The sequence below is a fragment of the Corvus brachyrhynchos genome, unplaced genomic scaffold, assembly GCF_000691975.1.
Source record: "Corvus brachyrhynchos isolate BGI_N302 unplaced genomic scaffold, ASM69197v1 scaffold115, whole genome shotgun sequence".
NCBI classification, from domain to species: domain Eukaryota; kingdom Metazoa; phylum Chordata; class Aves; order Passeriformes; family Corvidae; genus Corvus; species Corvus brachyrhynchos.
In genome coordinates this window covers 14,769,622-14,788,855 of record NW_008239553.1, presented here as the reverse complement: position 1 = coordinate 14,788,855, position 19,234 = coordinate 14,769,622, and the positions used below count along the sequence as shown (strand labels likewise).

General features: G+C 35.8%; 1 protein-coding gene across 4 annotated transcripts in view; it reads right to left on the bottom strand.

The window, feature by feature from the left end:
* FMN1 (formin 1) overlaps positions 1–19,234 on the bottom strand; it is a 188,912-nt gene that overhangs the window by 148,865 nt on the left and 20,813 nt on the right. The window lies entirely within an intron of this gene.

The window sequence follows — 19,234 nt, the reverse complement described above, 5'->3', positions numbered from 1 at the left end:
ATATATCCACTCTTTCACAGACACATCCATCTTGGATCATTTTACTGGAAGCTTCAGATATTAGCACAGTTCCTGGCTGCTGCATATCATAGCTTAGCATTATAAAAGAAACCCTGAAAGTGTTCAAGGCCAGATTTGATGGAGCTCCAAGAACCTGGTCTAGGGAAATATATCCCTGTCCATGACATGGGGATTGGAACTAGATAATCTTTATGGTTCTGTTCAGTCCAGGCCTTTTCTGATTCTAGTAATGGCACTTACAATTTTGTAATTTTTAGAAGTTTTTGGTTTTTTCTTTTTTCCCTAACTTTAAAGGACCATATTAAGAAAAGAGGCACTAGGATCAGAATCTGTATAAATGGTTGCTTAAATAAAGGCTGATTTTCAAACTTTCTGATAGCTTCCAGTCCTAAATAATTTAGGTGCCACACCTAAATTAATTATAAGCATAGTAAAGTAAAATACTTGATAAAATGGCCAATGATCCAAATTACAAGTCAGTCATTATTGTGTGAATAAAGTCATCTTTCATCTTATTCAGATGAAATCTCAGTGTGAGATTCTATCAAAATAAAGCATTTCTCTAAAAGAGTATTACACATACCTTTACACATTTTGAAATTATGCACTGCATATAATATTAAACTGTATCAAGATATTCAAACACAAGACAGCACATTTTAAGACATTCTCAGGTCCAGATTTGCTATCTTTTAGATCAGGGATCTAAAGAGAGACTTGCTTTCTGACTTTCTGAATCACTGGATTTCTGTATATTGTTACACATTTGATATGTTTTTTATTGTTGGCCCTTATGCCATTATGTAAGTGTTGTGGTTTAACCACAGCAAGCAACCAAATACCATGCAGCAACCATGTATCCAAAACATAGCCCTGCACTAGCCACTGTGAACAAAATTAATTCCACCCCAGATAAAACCCACTCATTAAGTCATTTCCATATTTAGAAACCCTTACGATCAGAAATACAAATATTATGCTTTTAATATTAAATACAAATATCATGCTTATAGTAAGCTGAATAAATGTATTGGTTGAATTTTGACCTCATATTTGTTGCACCATACAATTAGCCCAATTACCTCTAGCCACCCACCCTTTACATGATTATGACATGGAAAATATAAAGAAAGTTCCAGGTGAGTGGAGAGGAAAAAGTAAAAATCACCATTTTTAAGGTAATTGGACATTATTTGTATCATGTTAGCAAACCTATCATGACAGGTTTTGGTGCTTCTCCTGGTTTCTGTCACAGATCAGTGCTGCAGTTTTTTTGTGGGTATCTACTGACTTTTCATCACAAAAAAATTGGAATCCTGTCATATAACCTATAAAAAACACATATGCTTTCATAAAAAATTAAAACTGCATTAAAATGCAAATTTACATAGTAAAAACCAGGAAATACTACCATTTTTAATTCAATGCTCTTTGGGAATTCATTTTATATTTGTAATTACAAAGATAAATTACATTTATCTTTGTAATTATCTTGTAATGCTTGCCCACCCTGCTCAGCATTATTTCTAATACTTCAAAGCTTGATTACAGTTTGTAGTTTGCAGTCATTTTGGACCAATTATTCTTAGCTGTGTTGTTCAAGGTGTCTGTTCTATGTCAGCTACTGCTAAAGAGAAAATTCATTTGTAGCAGTGATTTTTACCCATAATATGCTTACTCTAATAATTTCCATTGATTCATTAAGTGATACAGAACTGTAGCAAGAGACCACACTTAGAATTCCTTCTTGCAGCAGCTGGTATTTCCCATAATTAACTGTGGCCCAGCTACAAACAGTCAGCCTGCCAAATGCTTTCTGGGCCTCTAGAAAACTTAGTACCTCCCTCAGCTGAAGAGATTCAGTTTTTGTCCAAATTTAATTTTATGCACCATTACATTAATTTATGGTATTTTTTGCTGTTGGCAGACTTGTCCCAAGTCTGTTACCAAGCCTCTATTCTCCACCCTCTAGGCAATTATTACTTAATGTTCTGTCATCTATGCATTTATCCTGGTAGCTGATGATTGCATTCCTCCCTGAACCAGTTCTCACCTGCACACACCATTAGCATAAAACCACTTCTATGGTAAGGGACTCATCCAGCCCAGTAGACAGTGGAATATGAAAGGAGAAATTTAACCATCTCTCTAAGTATTCTATTTTAAGCAAATTTTTAAATGTTTTGTCATATTTTTCCCTGAAGTTCAGCATTCTGTCAGCTCTGACAGATGGATTTTACTGCTACTGACACTTATCCAAGAAACATTTTTTTTTAAATTGGCAACCTACTGTAATCTGATAGTGTTTAAAAAAAAGTCATATATATTTTATGCAAGCATATGCAAACACATGTATGTATTATTGAATCATAGGCTAAATTTAGAAAGTTTTAAAATGCATATGTTTATCCTTCAGCCACCTTAACTGATTTGACATCTCTTTTTTTTTCTCTCTGAAAAAAGAAGGGTTTCATGAAATTTTAGTTGCTATTCAAACTGTCTTCCAGGTTTTACAGTTTATACCACTGAGGAGTGCCTCCTGTGTGCAATGTATGTACAAAGAAGACTGCCCAAATACAGATCTGCTGCCATCTATTGTCCCAAGGGAATAGAAGACTGAGCAATGTAAATACAGAAAGACTGAATACTTAATGCTTCTCTGGGAATTTTTACCATGCAGACTTTGTGAGTTTTGGAAACAACATTTTTATGTTGTCACAGGTAGGACAGATGAGGCACTCAAACCTCAGGGGTACAGACAGGGTCAAATCATCAGACTGTGACAATGAATTGTACACCCAGGATTTTCTAAATCTTCTAGTCCTATGCTGAACATACATAATTATAAGGTAATTACATCTGACTTTTTAAATAAAAATTACCATTCTTGTCATACAAACTCTAAACAGAAATTCTTAAATTAGCAAACAGGCATATTAGATACCATGTAATACATTTCTGTTAAGTCGCCATTGTGGAATACACATTTTCTATGGAACAGTTTCTATGGAACAATTTCTATGGGCAGTCTCTCTCTATAGAAAACCTGAAAAAAGAAAAACTTTTTTTTACTAGTTCAAGGAATTAGGATGTCATGATATCCATTTCCTCGGGTACATGGTTTGCTTAACCACAACACACTTAGCTCTGAGGCCAATGTTACACTGATTGCTTTTAGCTTTGTTTCTTGACCACTATATATTAATATTTCAATTACACTCCATTCTTTCTAGATTGCCTTATTATACCACACAGGATAAAAATATAATGGTTACTCTTTTTGTATGTTGATTCCCATGTAATGTACAATTCTGTTGCCTAGTTGATTGAATGTTATGAACACTCATATGCATGAATAAAGAAAACCTTGTGTTAATTAGATACTTGTATTCACTGCTTGCCTCTTGGAAGAAGTGAAAAGGAGGTAAATAAAATTTAAATCTTTGTACACCATTTGGGAATGAGTCTCAGAATGCTAGGTTTTGTGGACCTTTTAAGTTTGGGGGGGGGCCTTAAATTTTAGAAAAAAACCCCTAACAAACAAATAATCAAGTAGGTTTTTTCAGCAAGTGAACCACAAAACTGAAGCAGTCTAACTCAGAAATTGCCTATTTAAAGGCACCATTTTGACAGTAGGAATGAACACTCTGAATCATGTATTCATGAGTATTTACGGTATTTAGAGGATTTTTAGAGGATTTACAGTATTACTAACATAAGAGAATGTTATTACTGTAGGGATTTGGCTCTTGCAAGATCTTAAGTCAGCAAATCACAGCAAGTTAAAGAGTCTTTGGTACAATTCCTTGCTCAAATGGATGAGGCTTGACCATTGTTATTGAAAGCATTGGTGGAACGTGAAGATAAACTGAGTCAACATATTTTTTAAAATTATGGAAATCCAAAATATGCAGGTCCTACCACATTTTTTTGCTTTGCAGTGGGAACCTCAGATTTCATGATCCATCCCTCTGGACTGACCTTTTCCTTTCTAAGCAGTAAAAGCTTTCTGATTTCTCCTGTTTAAAATGTCTCTTTTATTTTTGTTGTTACAGACACCAATGTGTTCAATCTCAAAACAGCATTGGAAGGAGTCTCAGCAGCTGCAGATTCTGTGGTTAGATGATACTGCACAGCTCCATCCACATGCCATCTGTGGTATCTCATATCTGTTAGTATATAAAGACATTAATTCTGTGTAAACATATAAGTTATGCACTCATTGTTCCCATGTATGCAGCTGACACAGAGGACAATAAGATTTTATTTTCTGGAGTTAAAGTCTATTTTGAAGTTAAAGAAATATGAATAAGTAGGGAGAAAAATAAGAGAATTTGAAAGAGGATTTAAAAACCTAGAGGAAGCCGTCCTCCTTCCCTTTTAATTTTCCAGATTCCCTTCATGGGAAGGAAGCAAATAGAAGAAACCTGTTTGCTCTGGTAGAGACCCAAGAGAAGACTGAAATCTTAGCAGCAATACAATTCTTTCTGTTTCATTGGATAGAATGAAAGAAGTACATAGTTGTTTGTGCAGAAAAGTGAACATTGTGCACTAGGAAGATGAATGAATCCTTTTAACATGAAGAAAACTCATAGTGCAAGACTAGAGACACTGGAAAATTATACTAAATGCTGTCTTTGGGAATGAAGATATATGTCATCTTTCCCCCTAATTTACATAGTTTTATTTACTCTGTATTGTAGCATGGGGCGATTCATAGTATAAGCAGTTTAGCAAAATCCTTGCTGAAGATTGCCTGTTTCTGCAGGACATTTAGAAATTCTTTTTGCATGATGAAAAATTGTGAATTTTAAAAAGCAAATGTTAGGCCTGCTACTTGCTATGTTGCTATAACAAAGAAGCCTGAATGGCACAGTACTTAAATCAAATCTCTCAAAGTGGTGAGTGTGGGAGCAAAGCCCTGGGGCAGCAACACCCTGCAGTGGCAGTTAAGGTCTTTGCAATGCTCAGAAAGCTAGAAGCTCCTGAAGTACCAATATCCAAAACAATCAACAATTTATTGTCTTATTCTGTGTCCTCTTTCTCCTAGGAAACAGTAAACACAACTTAGTACAGCTAATAATGGAGAAAAAAATGTGCAAGTGGCTTCAAATCCATCCAATTACTAAAAGAGAAATCTATTGCCTAGTAAAATTAGGACCTCCCTCCCTTGCTAGCAAATAAAAATCAGTATGTTATTCTGAAGTGTGAACTTAAAGAAGGGTATCTTCCTGCAGGAGGTGATAAACTGTACATAGCTTGACATGAACTTCCATCATTAAAAGAAAAGAGCAGCAAATAACGGTGAAGATAAAGCTTTCTGGCCTAGAAAGTTCAACTGAGCAACCACCAAACATAGGGATTTTATTTATTTTCTTGTAAAAAACGTTTGTGCAACTTCTCAATGCAGAATGTATCAACTGCAAAAACATGTGATACAACTCAAAGCTTTTCAAAAATACTTCAGAATCATTACAAACCTAGGGAAGCTTAGCAACATCTATCGAAACCTATAAATTCCTTATATAAATTTAAATGGTTTGTATTAAAGTAACTTTTCATTTATTCTTTGAGAATGAATGTTATTTATATTTTTTTTTATTTATTAAGAGTTTACATTTATCATAATTTATATACTTCATACTGCTTTTTCTCCTTCACCTCAATCTATTCATTCCAGACAAAAATCCCCAACCCCTAAGAGAGCAAACCCTTATAGAAAAAATATGAATACCAATCACTAACTTAGTATAAAAAAACTAGTACAACTTAGATTAGGGAAAAAAACCCCAACAAACAAAACTAAACCAAACCAAAGGGAAGATCATCAGCAGAAAGATGAGAGAACCATATTCAAGATTCAATGCTGTATCATCCAACATGTGCTTGAGAAGCCTGAGGAACAGGAACTCTAGTAACAAGTACAGAATGTATTTTCTGAATTAGGACACAGACTTGCAAGGTGCTGAGCAGTCTGGCCCCATACAAGCCTCCTGCTTCATCACACACTCAAATTTAACAAGTTTAGTTACACTGAGCAAATAACAAGCAGGACCTGCTTTGTCACTTTTCAGCCCAATCTTACTTTCAGATGCAAGCAAGATGCCCTCCAAGTGTTCACAATTGGCACTATAAAGAAAGAACCAAAGATACTAAAAACCTCAGGAGGATATAACACAGGAAGCAATTGGCACTTCAGTGCAAATTCTTCATCTTTTACTATTCCCAAAGAAGCTTCATATGTCCACAGTGAAATGCCACAATCAACATTCACACCTAGGTTCCGAGCTGCAATGCCAGGAACTTTTAGTGAAAGGCTCATTTTTAATGCCAAAGAACTTCAGTGCTCACAGTAACTTCCAGATGGGGGTAATACCCAAAGTAATCTAGTTAAATATCCAATCAGCATATATTAATTAAACAACATTTCCCAAGTGAGCCATTTGTGGACATACAAAAATTAAATACTACAGAAAACTTTGAAATACCTGACAATTAACATATGTCTTTCTTATTAGGCAAATGCTAAATGTCTTGCAGGGCTATAAAATAGATAATGGTAATTTTCCAAAACCAGTTTACAACTGTTTACAGCTTCAATACCTGAAGTAATTTTTATCCAATCAGAGCACATACCATATTTTTTATAGATTACACTCAAAGCAACTACCAAAAATAGAAGCATTCCTAAGACTGTAATTGCTATAATGAGGAGTGTTTCACTGTGACTTTTACAACCAGTTCTCTCATCTGTGGCATTAGCCAGTTAGGTAAAAGAATGTGGAGGAAGAGACTGACGTTTAAATTCTTTATTCCTTATTTTGTTTAGCAAGATTTGACCTTGCAAGCCATAGTTTTTGAAAAGATTAGAAATCTGTAGCTAGTGCAATAAGGAAAATGAAGAACTATATCGAAAAAAACAGACAAAAAGATACACAGCTGAAAGCTAACATCTTTTAGGCAGCAAGCTAGGAATAGAGGCCACAATGTCCGCAGTTTAAGTAAATGTAGTAAGCTATTTAATGACCATAAGAGCTTACATTACTTTTCTCATGTGCTTTTTATAATATTTCTCCTTATACACTGGTTCTCACTCTTAACCATGAGAAAGGCAAAGTCACGGCCGAAAAGATTTGGTTTGGGCATTAGGTAAGTAAAAAATGAATGACAGTAAGATTGATTTTAAATAACCTACATCTTTTACCTTACACTTCAAAATTTCTAAAGTTGCCTAAATAAGCTCTAACATCAATGAATCTATTTGTGGAGGTCACTTAGGCCAGCCACCTCTACATTGCATTAATGTCATTATATAAATATTTTAGTGCAAATATTAAGATCTGATATAATGAACTATGGATAAAAATGTGCAAAAGCGCCAGAAGCAACAATTAAAGAGCAGCCTGTGTAGATAACCAAGGACATTATTGACAGCAACAAAACTAATTAATGCTGAGCATGTTATTTATAACTAGACCATGGGGCATATGATTCATCAGTGAAAGTCTGAAATGTGATAATAGGAGAATGAACGTGGCCTTCATAGCCTGTGCTCTTCCTTCTCCTCCTCTTGGAATAACATTGCATCACATGTGACAGTCTTCTGCCTTTTATCCAACAGGAAGACACACAACAGCCCAAAATATACTGAAAATCAAGGAACAAGGAAAATGGGCAGCAATCTTGCTTAACATTCATACACAATGCACAAGATTTTGCAGCAAAAGGATCACCTGTTTTATGACCAATCTAGCAGAACCTAAGAGATGTAGTGAGGATTTGACAGCTAGTCTCTCCTTTTCTAACCTCATTCCTAGTGCTGTCCAGACTGCTTTAACATATGCATTTTCGTGAGTGAGAGTGGTAACATTCTGTGACTGTGCAGAATCAACCTGGACTATACTTAAGCCCTTGGCACTGTATCCCACAGCGTTCTCCTGGAAAAACGGGCAGCACATGGCTTGGACAGGTGCACTCATCACTGGGTAAATAACAGGCTGTATGACCAGGCCCAGAGTGGTCATGAAGGAAGTTACATCCAGCTGGCAGCCAGTGATGAGTGGTGTTCTCCAGGGCTCAGTATTGGGGTCAGTCCTATTTAATAAATTTATCAACAACCTGGATGAGGGGATCAAGTGCACTCTCAGACAGATTACAGACAACATCAAATTGGGCAGGATCAGCTGAAGGGTAACAGGGCTCTGCAGAGGGATCTGAACAGGCTGGATCAATGGGGTGAAGCCAATGGTATGAGGTTAAACAAGGCCAAGTGCCGGGTCCTGCACTTGAGTCACAACAACCCCAGGCAGTGCTACAGGCTGGGGGCAGAGTGGCTGGAAAGCTGCCCAGCAGAAAAGAATATTGGCCTGCTGGTTGTCAGGAGCTGAACATGAGCCAGCATGTGTCCAGGTAGCCAAGAAGGCCAATGGCATCCTGGCCTGTATTAGCAACAGTGTGGCCGGCAGGACCAGGGCAGTGATTGTCCCCTGTACTCTGCACTGGTGAGGCCACGTCTCAAGTTCTGTGGGCAATTTTGGGCCCCTCACTACAAGAAGGACATTGAGGTGCTGGAGCATGTCCAGAGAAGGACAACAGAGGTGGTGAAGGGTCTTGACCACAAGTCCTGTGAGGACCAGCTGAGGGAATTGGGGTTGTTTAGCCTGGAGAAAAGGAGGCTCAGGGGAGACCTTATTGCTCTCTACAACAGCCTGAAAGGTGGTACTAGCAGGGTGGGGCTTGTTCTCTTCTCAGAAGTAACAAGCAATGGGACAAGAGGAAATGACCACAAGTTGCACCAGGGAAGACTTAGATTGGTTATTAGGAAAAAGTTCTTCACTGAAAAGGTTGTTAAGCATTGGAACAGGCTGCCCAAGAGAGTGGTTGAGTCATCATCCCTGGAGGGGTTTAAAAAACATGTAGATGTGGCACTAATGGACGTGGCTTAGTGGTGGACTTGGCAGTGCTGGGTTAATGACTGGACTCAATGATCCTAGTGGTTTCTTTCAACCTAACCAATTCTATGATTCTAAATTAGTAACTGAAAAATTTCATCCACGACAAGTAAAAATGCATTTTTGCAACGGTAGGATCACACAATAGAGTCATTAAGGAATCTCCATCCTCTTCTGCTAAAGCAGACACATTAATATTTACAGCCAATAATAAAAGAAATAAATCTGACACCTAAAATTATTTCATAATTCATGTCCTAAAGATCTACAGCTATGTTATTTCCCATGTCCTGTGGCAACTGATACCTACTTTTTCTGCTTAACTAAGACAGGAACAGAAAACAAGCAGTGAAGACCTTTCTGCAGTGGTTAGATACTTGAGTGGTAATATCTCAGCAAGAGGGCAGTAGCAAACAGAGATTACCTTAGTTCACACTCTTTGTAAGTCTAGCATTGTACACCCCATGCTACTATTGGCAGGGTCATGATGAACCTAAATTGGTCAACATCACATACATTTTCAAACGATTCAGCTGACTTTTTTCTAATGCAAGTATCTCTGAATGCCTTTAGTGCATCGTGAGCTTACAGAAACTCCAAAGCCCTGCTACGCTTCTGTTAATGAAATATTATCATTGTGATGTCGAAGCACTATCAAGTAGTAATGTTAATGGCATAGACAGACATATACTAACTTTTACAGCCTTAGGAAAATTGGATGACTGAGCAAAGGGAACTTATCACCAATCCCACAAATTTTCTGAGTTTTCATCAATGTCCAAGTCCTATGACCAAGGAAAAATATTCTGATTAGGATAGAGTTTTTGTATACACTTAGTCAACTCTCAATTAAATAAGCTTTAATTATCTTTACTGTAGCATACCATGACTCACAAATGGGCTTCAATCCAAAACCTCAGGAAAGAAGTATAACCATATTCACAGAGCACTGAGAAGTGTTCTTCGCAGTTCCAGTCAGCACTTGTATAAGAATTTGAGCTGTGTCACTCAAATTGCCTTGTATTCTTCTTACCTCTAAACTTAAATGGCAATACTGAATGGCCTACTTTACATTTTTTGTATATTGTCCACGCTTTTATTTTATTTATAGCTTTCCAAAGCTCCACTTGCCTCAGGCTAATCACAAGCTCACTGTATTAGACATTGGACAAGAAATCAGTTAAAAGTAAAAACAATCCACAGGCTTTTTTTTCTTAATTAATTAATTTTTTAAAAATAATTTCCTTTTCTTTGGTACTTAGTCCACAACCACTCTACACTTTTTCCTATTTTCAACGCTGCTGAATATTCCTTACTTTCATAGATTTCACAAGAAATGAGAGGTGAACAGTACTTCTGAAAATAAATTATGTCACCTATATAGAAACTGTTACTTGTGAAAACATGGGGGTGTGGAAGTGGTAATAGATTGCTTAAAGTATTTTAACTTCCTTTGTATAAATTTAAAGTTCAAACTTTCTCTTTATGCTTTTCCTGGCATCTTGGGTTTTTCTGTATACACGTATTGAGATGTACTCTATATGCATAGCATGTGAGCTCAAGATTAAATTACAGTGGCATCCATGAATGACCTCTCTTCAACTGTGAAAAATGACTGCCAACTGAAAAATCTGCACTCAAAGAAGATGGTGTACGTTTACCACATTTATTCCACCGTCAACATTTTGGTGCACTTCAATTGATAAACAGGAAAGAGAGAGAGAAAAATGCAGCCCTATCCAACTTCTTCAGCCACTCAGTTTTACAATCTCTACCATACATCTTGCCAGTTATCTTTAGGGTTTTTGTCCCAGGCTAAAGACAATTCTTCTGTTCTTTAAAATATCCTGTTGTCCTTTCCTTAACATGACCCAGTTTTACCATATACTTTTCAGACAGAGAATGAGAACGGACAGATATCTGAAGTTTGAGAGCACTAGATTTCATAAAGTGGAATAATGTTTCTGGGGGTTATTTCTTCTCCAAAAATTTCCAATTTGCTTCTTGCGCAAGCTATTGAGTTTTCAACACATATTTACATAGGACTATCTGTCAAGATTCAAAGTTCTCATTTGTGGAAGGAAATGGCTGGCTTCATTTTATATACGAAGCGAAATTGTAGGGGGGTTTTGTGCATGGCTTCCTATTTATTTCCTTCAAGTTCACCTGCCTTTTTACTACTCAGTAAATGCTTTCTACAGTTCTTCACAGCACTTCTCCCCAGATATCATGATACGATATTCATTGGCTAGAGCAGTATTCCTGACCTTCCGAGAGGTCAGGTTGGATATCAGGATATGCATCCCCAGGCCCAGAAATACTGAATTTACAGTTAGTGATGAAGACTGACTAGGACTTGGTTAACTGTTGGGATAAAGAGGGGAATGAAAGGCGAACAGCACAATGGAAGAGGTTTCAGAAGTCATGAGGAAATGTGCTACTTTAGAACAACTACCTCTCAACACCGCTCATTTCCTCTGTTTTACAGTGTGATTCAGTATAGGACTGGCTAATTATAGCAATCTAGAAACTGCAGAGCAGAAATGATGCAAAAAAAAAGAGCTAGAACTTTACTAGTTACCACCTACATTTCTTTTTAATACAGTCTGTATTTATTCATATTTTAACAAGTATCTGCCAAAATGACAAGCAACATTTCACAGTCTCAACTCTGACACATCTACACTTTAAAACTAGACAAATTTGGAGACAGCTTTTTATTCTCTTTAAGTACTTTTTTGGGAAAGACATTTTTTCAGTGTATGGCTGATTGTATAACATCTGCAAGATACTACATGCATGTTCAGTAACACTTGCGTGTCAAAATAACTGTATAAACCACCAGAAGAAGCCACAAGCATCTCAGCTTTATCAAGGCTTTCTTAAACTCAAAGTGTTCTATTACAAAAGAAAACACTCTTCATTATCTAACCTAGACCTTTTTATTGGCCTCAATTTGGTCTGGCAAAACAAAGCCTTAGATGTCTAAGTACCTAACAAGTGGTCTGCTTAATCCACTAGAAAATATTTCTGTCATTCAATTCACTTTTGCAAGTGTTTTATGCAGTTACATTACACTACTGAGGAAAAAAATAAGCTGTATTCTTCTGCAAGTTCAGAGCCTAATTAAAAGGTGGCTCATTATCCAAATGGATTTTTGTCACATAAAATTTTTCACTGGCTTGCTAATGAACCAGATATAAATACCAGTCACTACTGCAATCCAGCAACCTCAAGGCTGCCAGTATTATTACATTTACTTTAAATATAAAATTACCACTTCACAAGTGTTGGCCATCTAGCACATAATTTTGTTTTGGAAAGCATTCCTATTTAAATCAATCATAAGCATATGCTCTCCATCTTGCTTTGAGTTAAGCCTGCATTCAGGGCTGTTCTTGAAAAGGGTGGCTCTCTCTTTCAAGGCACACTGATAACATACGCCATTCTGAAGCGCACCACTACAGGAATGTGACAGCAAAATGCTAGTGGTCATATTTCTGATTCATATGAAAGATATACTTCCTATTTTACAATTCTTTCATCTTCAACATGTAGATGCCAAAGGAACCAAATGAAAAGCATAACTTCCTTTTATTTCTGTGCTCATAGTTTTATTGTAACAGTAAACCTGTTATGCAAATTCTGCATACTGGCCAAAGACCTCTAAGGTTTGTCCTCCTGAACCCTATACTTGGGTCACCAAGAAGTACAATTAGTCTCACTTCATCAATTTTCCTATTATGATTTAAAAAAAGAGGATGTTGTATCTGTGGGCTGAGGACCATAAAATCATTTTCCAGAAAATCCCAACATAGTCTGTTAAGTTTTATGGTGAAAATTCAAATGAAGTGCCTTCCTGCACTGACACAGAGACAATGACTGAATTATACTTAAGTAGAAATGTAATACAGAAATACAGGTAGTTCCCAGGAGAAAGAATACAGAGTTAAACAGAGTTCAATTTTTAGAACAATGAACGAAGACAGACTACAAAGCACCAAAATGTACAATGAGAGTCTAGACCAAAATTCAAATGCATTCTTAAAAAATACTTTTTCTTTTTCTGAAGGAATAAATCCATTTTTTAATAATTTGGCTATATGAAGTCAACAACATTGCTGCAATAAAAAGCTGAGACATCATTTACAATACAATTATTTGGACTCAGTTGCCTAAATGAATGTTAGATACCAAAATTAATTTATTCCAGTCCACAAAGGTGTGGATCATTCCGGGTTGGATTTGCCAGATCTATGTCCGTGCCTCAGACACCCTAGGGCACCTAAAACTGTGCTTTTTCCATTCTGCACAATTTGGCATCCATTCTGAAGATCCTGTGCAATAAGAAGGTGACATTCAGCATTCCTTCCTTTCATTTGTGAAATGATCTTGCAGGTAATTGCCCAGCACATTGAAAAGGGTGGAAGAGATCATTTTATGTGAACAAGCAAAGTATGAGCTTGTTTCAAAAGGTACAGATAGGAGAGTGTGAGTCAGATGAAGGAGAAAAGTAATGGAAATAAAGAAGACATGATGAAGGGGGTGTGGAAGTGTTTTAAGGATGACTACTGAGTAAGAAAGCAAAGCAGCATGCTACTATACATCACCAAGAGGATGGGTGGAAATATTTCCATGACTATTCAAAGTCATGACTATTTAAATATTAGTATCATTAGATGTTGTTTTTAGTAGCCAAAGCTGCTAAAGCAGACCTGAATTCCAAGAAACCTTTCATTTGTTCTGCTGGAACACCCAGCTGTCATCTCCATTTGCACATTTAATATCAATTTCAATAAATTACACATAAGAGAATTCAACCCTCTGATGACAGAGCTGCAACTGACTTTACAAAGTTAATTGAAGTTGCTTTTATGCTCTGTCTCACTGACCCTCCACATTATTTAATGCCTCAAGCCCAGGCTATGTCACAGCATTGCTTGTAGCCTGAAATCCCCTTTGAGCCTACAGTCACACCTAACTCACAGGAGGAAAGTTTCAGGTCCCTGCTCTGCGCCACAAGAATGGAATGACTACAACTCACTGGTGGGAGAGAAGCTATGTAACAGCAGCCATGCCATAGAGATTTTGATACATGTAGGAAGTCTGTGCAAACATATCTTAGCACCTGCAACTCTGCAAGAACTGTTCAAGCTCAGGCTTCTCTTTGAACTGCCTGCGTATCCATCTGATGAGTCTCATAGACCAAACTGGAAATGCAGTGGGTGGCTAGTGTGGACCAGACATGCCACACAAACACACCCTCTGTGACTCCTCTCATACAAAGCATCCACATTACTGTAAGTGAAATACAATTATGCAGAGGGGAAAAAAAATAGGACTAGAAAGTCAATTTTTATGGATAGAAATACCATGGAAGACAGGGGGAAAATTCTCACCTATTTAATTTACTTTAAAAAAACCCCAAACCAACAAACTCAGGCTTCTGCCTGTTTTGGATAAAAAGTATTTCACTTTGGAGGAGTTACAAAATAAAGTCTTCTCACTGTACTTAGCTATCTCAAAGGTAGCTCTTACAAAAGAGAGATCTCTCACAAAGTTTGTGTCACCCTGGAAATCTGAAATAGCTTCAAACTACAGCTTATTTTCTGCTAACTTTAGAATAAAGCCCTTAAATTTGAAGTTCTTACAAGCAACCAAAATCTGAATAGAATGGAAACAAACCTTTTGTTTTGGTTGCAAGGTGAAATAGTTTAAATGTTATCCAATCACTTTGATGAAAAGGACTTGACAAATATTCAGTGCCTGATGGGATGAAAAACAGGGCTCTTTGGACTAATTAGGTATGGCCTCTTTTACTAATCCACAGACTGGAGAAAAACTCGCAACTTGGATAAAGACTGACAAACTAAGCAACAAAATTAGGATTTCTTTTTCCATAATATAAGAAAAACATTGAAATGGAACACTGCCATTTATACTAAAGATAAGAAGACAAGACAAAACAGAAGGCTAAAAAGTAAGAGATTTTCGAAAAAAGTGAAAACCTGAAAAAGTACATCCTAACATTTTTCTTCCCATCTTTGGATGACAAACATCTTTCATTTTTGCATAACTAAGTATAACTTGCATAAGTAAGTATAAAAGTGGAATACAAATAAATCACCAGGAAAAAAAAATGTAAAAAATACCTGGGAATTTATATAGTGCTATTTATCTTACTTATAATACTTAAAATTACAGTTTCACTATGTGTCAGATTTAAAGAATAATCTGTTGTAGTAAACTAGTACAAAAATTATTAGGTCCATATCCCATGAAAGAAGCATGTAAGAAGAAATTAGGGTACAAAAGCATTATAAATAAGTACTTAGATTTTGTACAAGACTATTCTTTTTGCCTATGCAAAAAGATATATTGCCATCTTCTGTTCTTGGTATATTAGTTGGAGTTTATTATTCACCTGGAAAATAATTTTCAGAAGGCTGCTACTTCTGGAAAAAAAATTTTTGTTTGGAGTTTTCTTTTTTTTAATTTTAGTTCTATGAAAGCTGGCATTTTCCAAAAAGAAGAAAAAATCTGACTGTCATGACTTAGTATTAACTATCAAAGTTTAAACTGTAATGTCTATTGAAAAATGTATATATAACTGTATATAAATTATATTACATTATGTATAACTGTAATTATATTTTAATATAAGTTTATTTAAAAACATACACTCTCCAAAATTGAGTAGTTTTTATTTTAATAACTTTTTCAATATATTTTTCATACTTGACTGCTTTAATTTAAGACAAAACAAATTTTTCTTTGAAAAATCAGAAATTAGTGAACATATGCACAAGTTTAGAATATATTGATAACTATATTACTGACAAAAATATATACTCTAGAAGAAACTTAGAAAGATAACCTCTAAATTTTAGTTATTGTGACATGAAATGGCTCAATGCCAGCTGCTTTACAGGTCATATACATATATGTCTTAAATAAAATTAACACCGAAAAAAAAAATCCCAAAATTTCACTTTCTCCAACAAACAACTAAGATTTAGATTTCACTTCTGTAACAATAACTATCAGACTCAAGTATATGTTAACAAAATGTTAATTGAGGGACTACAAAACCACCAACTTCAGTGCTGCATAAAATAAAAGAAGCCATTTTTTGAGTAATTTCCCCAAAGATCTTGGAATGACTACTGCTGACTAATGCTCCTAATTAACCACAATATGCTTAAGAAAACTCTGCAGGCTTTAAATATGCCTGCCTTAGCAGCTGCAGTGTTCAGTTTCTCTGGACATGGAAATCAAGCTATTTGTTTTAAGTACACTGACAATATGAATCAGATCCCATATACAAATTATGTATATGAGGCAGCACAATTAACATCTTGGGTCACAGAGAGCACCTGGTATTTTGCAGATAGTAACAATTAAAGCTGCTGGGAGCAGTCTGGGAACTGAGGGTGTGCCCTCCAGTTGGCAGGGCTTCCTAGGGCCACTAGTGTAGCTGCTGAAAAATGTGAAGTGCTAGGGATTAAAAGGATGGGAACTACCAGTTTTAGCTTTTCTGCAACTTATGGCTCAAAAATAAGTGCATGCACTCATAGACATAATAACTTTTAATAACTCCCCTGTACTACACTATTACTGTTAGTTTTACTTATGTTTCTGTAATAGAAACACTGAAGCTTAGAGAACAAGAATCAATTTACTTCATTTTGTACACATAATAAGAATTATTTTATATTCATAAATATTTGGTGGTTTTGGTGAATTAACAGGTTCAGATTTACAGGGGTAACAATCAATAAACAGTTTTACTCACGATATAGACAAACAAATACAAAAATTACTGACAATGTTACAGAGCAGAAACTCAGAATACCTTTTCCCATAAAGTCAGATTTTTTTAGAACATGTTTTCCCTCTTAATTTTCCAACATATTCAAGAAAAGTGAGAGCAAACATGGTTAGCTAAACCATTCATCAGTTATACCCTTAATCTTGGTAGCTTTGAACTACCCAAGTCAAAAGTCATTAAATTTTTGACAGCAAAGAAATGCTAAGTGATTGCTTAGGACAATTTCAGAGAGGCTCATTGTATTCAGAATGCAAAAATGTCCCATATGCCTCTTCATTGTAAAAGCAAACCTTATAAGAAAAAAACACAGCACTTTCCATTTTACTGTTCCAAAATGTGTACGTGAAAAAAAAAGTAGAAAATTACAAAGCACTGGAATCTTTATCACACAGGACACTATAAGTGGCAGTATATAGAGACTGTCACTCAGGTGAGGGACTGTGAATTATTTCTATTTCCTTCTTTACTCACCTCTTGTTCTGGTAAAGACTAATTTCCCATAGCCTTTAAAATTCCTCATGTAAAACACATCCAACAGTTCTCAACATTTCACCTCTACTTTCTCTGTCCTATTTTTACCTTGTTGATCCCAGCAAGAAAACACACAAGCCTGAAGAGATCTTTGAATATGGTCTAGAAAAATCATAAACATTTGGAGCAATTGAGAAGCCACCATAATCTAAATGCAAGGGTACTCATAATCTAAGCCCAAAGAAAAATAACTCTGACACACAATTAAATAACTCATTAAACCACTAGGTGCACTATTTTAATGCTATGACTCATAAATAATATTCACTACTTATAGGTATTATTTAAATGTATTGTTATAGATTTATGTCACATCTAAATAATGAAATACTATTCAAAATTATTTACTGGTATGGGATACCCCCAAGCACATAAATTGCATCTTTATTAATTTTCAGTATTTTAAAGTATATTTTTAGCAGGAGTATGCAGAATTTTTCACCACTTTTACAAGTTGGATTTGGTGCTATGTCACTTTTTCAGAGACAAAATACGAAATGGTAGCTATTAGAGATTTTAAAAATTTCTAAATACATTATTAAATCATACTTACAGAGATAAATACTTGAATCTGATCTCACTTTATATATCATTCTGATCCATCAAGAAAAATTTCAGCTGAGCCATTTCTATCAACTTATTTCAAGTGGCCAACAGAATACATACAGATTTAAGAAACAACAACTACCACATTATCCCAGTATTTTACTTCAAGAAATTCTTTTTATACTGATGAGAAAAGAAGTCCATTTCATTACAATAAGTCTTTTAAACTGAGTGCACAAACTGTAAACCAGAAGGAATGTTTTGGCCTTTTCTCCCCCCATGAAACAGAAAATTGTTAATCTATGACCTGCATAAAACATTAAGCTGTCTCTGGTTTTCCATTCCGGTTTAATTCACATGGTTTCCCCTCACTGATTGCCTTTGACTGAAGAGTCACATGTTACAAAGAGCGAAGAAAATATAACTCTTGCTTAAGTATATCATGCTGAGAAGTCATTCAACTAAAACAGGAGCTATTTGTTCACAGAATCTATCAAGGCCAGTCTTCAGAGGGTCTTTTTAACTCAGAGACCATGTCTTGAACTTACAGTCCTGCCTATGTACATTTCAAACTGCTGTAAGTCTACATTTCAATGCAGCATTGCCTTATTTTGTTCCTACTGGTACAAAAAGATTTTGGCTTCACTGGGATGAAGTATTAATGATCGTTACCATGTGTAATAAGACTCAGCAGAGAATACAGGATGATGTCCTCAAAAGCAATCACAATATAGTGTACAATGAGTAACTGCATTGGATGTAACAGGAAAACAAAGATCCATTAAACAGCTATGTAGTGACTATAATTTTAGTTGGACATACAATTAGCAAACCTTGCAAGATTACATATCTAGAAAGAACATGCAAAGTTAACAGGAAAGAATTTAGATACAGCCTGCAACTGTGTACAGAAGGAGCAAGAGAAATCCTTATCAAAGACGGTATCTATCTTACAGACCTAAGCAACAGTCAGGATAGTGGTGTTATTCACTATGACTCAAAAATCCAATATCTGGAAAGCTCTTCAGAAATAATTAACTCTGATTTAGCCACACTGAGTCTGTAGGTAACACAATTCCCATAGGATATTAGAGACACACTGGGCAAAAAGAAACAAGTTTAGAATACAAGTTAATGATATTTGTAACACTGAGATGGTAAATTGAAAATTTACATAATTCCACCTGAATGAAAGAAAACACTATTTTACTGTGAGAGTGACCAAGCACTAACACAGGTTGCATAGACAGGTTATTCAGTCCTCATTCTCGGAGAAATTAAAAAACCCTACTGCACACAGGCCCAGGCAACTTGCTCTAGGTGACCCTGCCTGAGCAGAGGGTTGGACTAGATC